Source organism: Bufo bufo, chromosome 1 (assembly GCF_905171765.1).
Source record: "Bufo bufo chromosome 1, aBufBuf1.1, whole genome shotgun sequence".
NCBI classification, from domain to species: domain Eukaryota; kingdom Metazoa; phylum Chordata; class Amphibia; order Anura; family Bufonidae; genus Bufo; species Bufo bufo.
The window spans coordinates 526,661,404-526,669,366 of NC_053389.1; positions in this window are offsets into that span (position 1 = coordinate 526,661,404).

Sequence of the window (7,963 nt, forward strand, 5' to 3'; positions counted from 1 at the left end):
CATCCGTTTCTCTGTTTCATGGTCCGCAAAAAAAATATAACCTGTCAGATTCTTGTCCGCGTTTTGCGGACAAGAATAGGCAGTAATATTAACGGCTGTCCGTGCCGTTCCACAAATTGCGGAACGCACACGGACGCCATCCGTGTTTTGCGGACCGCAAAACACACAACGGTCATGTGCATGAGGCATAAAGCAACATTTTCTTGTATAAATTTAATTTTTCATTTACACAGCCAAGTATTTCAGAAATCTATGAAACGCTTGTTGGGCCAAAGCACTCACTTTGCTCCTCGATAAATTCTTTGAGGGATGTAGTTTCCAAAATGGCGTTATTTTCCGTGGGTTTCCTTTTTAGGGTATCTCAGGGTCCCTTCAGATGTGACTAGCTCCCAAAAACTATTCCAGCAAAATCTGCCCTCCAAAAACCATATGGCGCTCCCTGCCTTCTGAGCACTGCCATGTGCCCATGTATGGGGGCTTTATATAAACTGCAGAATCAGGGTAATAGATATTGAGGTTCGTTTTGTGGTTAACCCTTTCTGTGTTACAGGTAAAATGGATTAAAATAAAAAATATGCACAAAAAAATGAAAATCTTACATTTCACCTTCATTTTGCTTCCATTTCTAAGGAACACCTAAAGGGTGAACAAAGTTTGTAAAAATCCGTTTTGAATAACTTGAGGGGTGTAGTTTCTAAAATGGGGTCATTTATGGGTGGTTCATGTTATGTAAGGCCCTCAAAGTGACTTCAGAACTGAATTGGTCCTTAAAAAAAAGTCATTTTTGAAAATCTTACAGAAAATGTGAAAAATTGCTTCTGAAATTCTAAGATTCTAACATCTTGAAAAATAAAATGTCATTTACAAAATGATGCTGACATAAAGTAGACACATGGTGAATGTTATTTACTAACTATTTTATGAGGTATCACTATCCGTCTTTAAAGAGGACCTTTCGAGGCGCATGCGCAAGACTTGCCGAGAAGACATGGCTTGGTGAGCTCCGCTCGCAGGAGAAATCCCACAATAGCGCCGTCTTCACGGCTCCACCAGCTCACAAAACCGAATGCAGGGGACACCGAAGATGACCCGCAACAAGGGGAGGAACAAAATTCCGAATACCCCTGCCCCGTCGCAGACATTACCGGAGATGTTCCGGCAGTCCAGAGAGACCATCATGACGGACACCTCCTCACCTCCGGCCAGTCCGGCTTCATCCTCAGAGGGAGGACAACCACCGATTACAAGCCTCACTGATTCAGGTCAGGCTACTTTATATAAAAACATAGCCTCCCTGTTTAAAGCAGAGCTTTCACAAGCGGTAGAAGAATTTTCCCACCAAATACAGGACCTGGGGAACCGGGTCTCTGAGTTAGAGTCCCGCACTGATGACATAACAGACGCCATTAGCGCTAACCGGGAGGACATTAACTCGCACACAGCTTAATTGGCAGCCCTGGAACTTAAAGTAGAAGACCTGGAGAACAGATCCAGAAGGGGGAATCTGCGGGTCAGAGGCCTCCCTGAATCGTTCCAGGAGCTACAGGCCACCATGACTACGCTATTTGGGGCTCTTTTACCCCAGGCTGAACCGTCACAGCTGCGGATGGACAGGGTTCATAGGGCCCTGGGTAAACCCAGAACAGCAGACCTGCCAAGGGACATTGTTCTTAAGTTTCACTGTTCTTAAGTTTCACCTATATGCGGACTTAGCTCCATCCACTCTCTGCAAGCGCAGAGAAATGCGACCGATAACGGCTGCTTTGCAAAATGCTCAGATTAGCTATAGGTGGGGTTTCCCTTTTAATCTGACTTTCCAATTGAATTCCCGTTCACATACGGTTTTCACCCCAGAGGAAGGAATAGATGTTCTGCAACGGGCGGGAATCTCGATTGAACGTCCTGAAACCACAGCCGCCCCACCGAGACCACAAAGGCCAGCCAGAGTCTGGACCAAGGTGCCATCCTCTTCACCTCGAGCGACCAGGTCAGCGGTCAATTAAGACCGTGTGCTTAGGAAACGATTCCTTCATTACAAGAAAAATGGGCTATAGTTCTGGACACAAGTTTCACCCTCCATCTAGTAACCACCTGGAGATTCTTCGGACCTGTACTGCACTACAGGGATTCGGCGTGACGGACTTCCATGTTGCCCACTCCTTTTAGGCTGATTGGAATTGAGCCGTCTGCCCCTCTAGGGCGCCGTCTTACTTCCACTTGCCTACCTCTATTTGCTGACCACGTTAGGCTCAGCCATTTTGTTTATTATGTTGTGCTAATAAGCACTTTATTAAGGTTCTCTGAACCAATAGTTATTCATGGGGGCATTCACTGCTGCTTTTATAATCCTCAGCATTGTCAGTGCAAATGTAATCAACCATTTATGATCATTTTATGTGTAAGCTACTAACCCATAATGTGCGGGGATTCAATTCCCCCAGGAAACGTAAGACAGCCTTCATCACATATTTTAAACAATTACCAGATGTTATATGTCTACAGGAATCACATTTTACACCGACATCGCATCCAAAATATTTCCACCGACACTATACTAGGTATTTTTCTTCTACCTATCATACCAAAAGTAGGGGGGTGATCACCTTGCTTAAAAACTCCTTCCCATTTGTGCCAACCCAGACCATCACAGATCCTGATGGGAGATATGTAATATTAGTGGGCGCATATAAAGGTGAAACCCTTTGTATAGTCAATGTGTACGCTCCAACAACAGACCCCATTGCCTTCTTTCAAGACATAGGACACATTATTGAATCTCTCTCCTATCATAAACTCCTATGGTGCGGAGACTTCAATTTTGTCATTAACCCCATACTAGACCGCTCCTCCCCACCTAACCAACCCCGCTCTCGTACCAACTCCACCAAGATTCAACAAGTTCTGGAATCTTTATCAGTGGCTGATTCTTGGAGAGAGCATAATGGTCCACAGAGAAGCTATACTTATTACTCCCCTGCTCATAGAGTATATACCCGTATCGACATGATATTGGTGTCTACTAATTACCTTCCTCATGTCTCCTATTCCAGGCACATTATTTCATCTTGGTCTGACCATGATATGGTATTGGTGGAAATTTTATCCTCAAACAAACTCAGCATTCCATATTCATGGAGACTAAACGAATCCTTACTAACACGACCAGCTGTACATGGTCAGCTCCAAGATGATCTGAGACACTTCTTTATTGAGAATGCTACGCCTGATATTGACCCCATGATGTTGTGGCTAACGCACAAAGCTTACATGCGAGGGAGACTAATAGGGATTGCCTCTAGGCTGAAAAAGGAGAGGAACTCAACATTACTTGCTTTAGAGGCTAAATTGACGAGGTTGGTTCGAGCTCATCAACAAAACCCCTCACTTTACCTTCTGAAAGCGATTAAAGATGTTAAGGCTCAAATGAATGTGCTGCTCTCCAATAACACAGAGAAGGCCCTACGCTGGACAGCCTCTTACTATTACAAATACGCCAACAAACCGGATAGGATGTTGGCCAGCCAGCTCAAGGCTAGACAGAGAATTAATCAGGTGTTCCAAATCCGTACTAGCTCGGGTCAGACCACCTCAAACCCGGACCTTATTTACGATACATTTCACTCTTTCTACAAAAAACTTTATTCCAACTCTAGGGAGGCCCATGACTCCACAGGGGAAGACTTTTTGTCTTCTGTCCCACTCCCAAAACTCACCCCAGAAGCAGCGGCAGGGTTAGGGGTAGAAGTCTCAGGGGATGAAGTAGAATATACGATCAAGAATCTGAAAATAGGAAAAGCCCCGGGTCCTGACGGATTCTCTGCCGTATATTATAAGAAGTTTGCGACTTCATTAATCCCTCATATTACTAAGTATTGTAATGGCCTACTACAGGGCTCTAGGCCTCCGCCAGAGTTTCTATTGGCTAAAATTACAGTATTGCCCAAACCAAATAAAGACCCTCTATCACCTTCCAATTACAGACCTATCTCCCTCCTAAGTCTAGACAACAAAATATTTACCTCCATTCTGGCACGCCGGCTCAACGGGCTACTCCCCGACCTTATACATAAGGATCAGACGGGGTTTATACCTGGGAGGGAAGCCCCAGGAAATATCAGGAAAGTCCTAAACTTAATACAGAAGGCCAACAGATCTAACACCCCTTTGGCGGTGCTGGCACTAGATATAGAGAAGGCCTTCGACACTGTGACATGGCAATATCTACATAAAGTGCTCTCCACTATGGGTTTCAGAGGCCCTTTTATAGCAGCTATACAGTCCTTGTATTCTTCACCTGAAGCCAGCCTTAAACTGCCTGCTTCTAGTTACTCACCTACCCAAATCCATAGAGGTACCAGGCAAGGTTGCCCCTTATCCCCGGCATTATTTGCACTTGCTATGGAGCCATTGGCCTCCCACATAAGATCACATCCTGATATCACTGGCATCTCGGTTGGAGGGAAAGAATATAAATTGAGCCTTTTTGCAGATGATATATTGTTGACTATTACAAACCCGGTTGTATCCCTTTCCTCACTGATGAAGATGCTGGACTCCTTTTCATTAGTGTCGGGACTTAAGATGAACCACACCAAATCAGAGCTCCTATTATGTAATGTTAAACCCCACATGAAATCTCTTATTCTAGATAACTTCCCGTTTCAACACAAGCCTCACCATATCCCCTACCTAGGGATACAATTACCCACTTCAATTGAATTGGTCTATAAAACCAACTTTGTCCCACTATACCGTAAACTTAAAGCCGATCTTATGTCTTGGAATACATTACCTGTGTCTTGGGTCGGTAGGATTAATATCATAAGAATGGTGGTCCTCCCCAGACTCCTTTATCTGTTTCGGTCACTCCCAGTTCCAGTTATTAGCAGGGATCTAAGAGCTCTCCAGGCTGTCATTATGAAATTCATTTGGGCTAACAAACGCCCCCGAATTGCTAGGGCGACGATGTGCCGCCACAAATCCCAAGGAGGTCTTTCGGTACCAGATCTTATAAAATATTATAAGGCAGCCAGGCTGGCGCAATTGTTCTTAACTCATTTATACCCTAAAACACATCCGCTGTGGATACCATTGGAACAGTCTTTGATAGCCCCATACACCTGGAGAGCTCTGACCTGGTCCAACCTTCTACTACCGGGTGTCATTCGCACTAATTCCATACTAACACACTATTCCCTTATATTATGGAGGTCAGTTAGATTTAAGTACTCACTACAGTCCAAAACCCCACCGCTAACATATTTAGTAGGTAATTCTGCTTTCCTCCCAGGCATCCAAACACCCTCCATGGATTGGTGGGTTTCTAACAAGCTGTGCTCCCTTTACAGGTTTCTGACTAGGGGTAAACTACTTTCTATGTCAGACTTTGAAGACAAATACTCCCCCCCTGTTCGGGAAAGGTTTTTGACCAGGCAGATTTTCTCCTTCCTGCAATAACTTTGTAGAAATAACCAGTCTATCGATTTTACCCAGTTCGAGCGATTTGTTACCTACTCAATGTGTAAACAAGGCCTACTATCTCAGATTTATGGAATACTTAACGCACCCCAAGAGGGAGCTAAGCTGCCTTACATGAGGGCTTGGGAGGAGGATATGAACGAGAGTTATTCTACATCCAGATGGCACCAGCGTTCACAAACACTCACTAAAGGGTCATGGCAAACAACATTAGCAGAAACCTCCATAAAAATATTACATAGAACCTACCTAGTACCATCCAGACTACACCATATCTACCCTGAAGTTTCTCCCAGATGTTTTAGGGGATGTGAAGATATTGGTACAATGCTCCACATCTGGTGGACTTGTCCAGTAGTCAGGAGATTTTGGAGCAAGATTAGCAATCTTTTATCCTCCACTCTAGGATGTACTTATCCGACATCTCTACAACTATGCCTACTAGGTGATAAACCTACTTGGCTTCGATACTCCAACTTTAAGCTATCTCAGTTTATACTATTAGCGGCTAGAATACATATAGCTTATAAATGGAGGTCACCTGACCTAAGTTATCAAGCGGTACTAGATAGGGTTAACAGGATCTTATTAAATGAAAGATTGTCGGCCATTAGGATGGATACTTTCTCCACCTTTGAAAAATTCTGGGAACCCTGGCTTTCATCCCCTCATTCCTCAGACATACGTTACTGTATTACTTTATGATTGGTAGTGAAATGCCGAGATGTACATCTTCAACTCACTGTCTGGCTTTGTACTCTGTCTTTATTTTTTAAGCCACAGATATTGCACTGACTATGCTAAATTGTGTACTGCAATAGGAATGTCAACATGTACTGTTATTTCATTTGAAGTATATTCAAGTTTAATACCTGAATTATTCTGTATTAAAATGTTATACATTTTTACTATGCTTTCATCAATAAATACCCCATTGAAACATAAAGAGGACCTTTCATTACAATAAAAAATCTAAACTAAGTATACAGACATGGAGAGCGGCGCCCAGGGATCTCCCTGCACTTACTATTATCCCTGGGCGCCGCTCCGTTCTCCCAGTATAGGCTCCGGTATCTTCAGATTTTCGGCTCAACTGGGTGGAACCTGCCAGCGTCTCCTTCTCTCAGGCTGTAGCGCTGGCCAATCACAGCGCTCAGCTCATAGCCTGGGAGAAAAGAACTCTCAGGCTATGAGCTGAGCGCTGCGATTGGCCAGCGCTACAGCCTGGGAGAAGGAGACGCCCAGGAGAACAAGAGCAGGCTCCTCCCAGTTGAGCCGAAAATCTGAAGATACCGGAGCCTATACCGGGAGAACGGAGCGGCGCCCAGAGATAATAGTAAGTGCAGGGAGATCCCTGGGCGCCGCTCTCCATGTCTGTATGCTTAGTTTAGATTTTTTATTGTAGTGAAAGGTCCTCTTTAACACATAGAATTTCACATTTAGAAAATTGCAATTTTTTTCCAAATATTCTGTAAATTTTTGATTTTTTAAAAAAAAATAAAGGTAAAACATATCGACTCAAATTCCCCATTAACATGAAGTATATGTCACGAGAAAACAATCTCAGAATGGCTTGGATAAGTAAAAGCGTTCCAAAGTTATCACCACATAAAGTGACACAAGGATTTGCAAAATCATGCTTGGTCACGGAGGTGAAAAATGGCTTGGTCCGGAATGGGTTAAAGTGGCCCTGGAAGTTAGTTATTCGTGAAGTCGCACGTGACTTTGTTGAATAAATACAGTAATTGATTTTTAAAATGGAAAACCACTTGAACCCGAACTCGGCTTTGGTTCCGAGGTACCAGTCGTAACCGAAGCCGAGTTCGCTTCCAAATATTAAAGTGGTTTTCCACTGCAAAAATCAAATACCGAAGTTATTCAACAAAGTCACGCGCGACTTCGCGAATAGCTAACTTCTGCTCATCGGAGCCCAAACATCCTAATACTGTACGGAGACAGATCTCTGTACAGTATTCATCCGAAGTTTTGAACGAAGCGACTTCAGCTTGCTTCGCTCAAGACTAGTGGCCACGACACAGAGGAAGCCAGGTGGCCAAACGGAGCAGTCCCACTCATGGTCCACCAGGAACCTTATGTGCATACATATATGAAGAAGCTTTCCTCGGGATTAGAGGACTGGGTTTTCATAAGAAAGGTATGGTTATATAAGGGGGCACCTACTCTACATGGCGGTGCGCTGACTCTGAAAGTGATTTTGGAGATGACACATTCCCTTTAAATGACATGGTCAATGCTGGACAAAAGGAAATGATTAGAAAAAAAAATATGGCAGAATTGGTATTTTCATAAATCTGCACCAATTTCCTTCCATCCATATATATATCTAGCTCCAAATGTCACGTGACTGGGACGTGCCATCACAACGGGGGATATATATCCCGTACATATATCTATCTATATATCTCCCCCCCCCAGTGATGCCACCTCCCAGTCACGTGACATGCAATCGTGATCTGCCCACTGT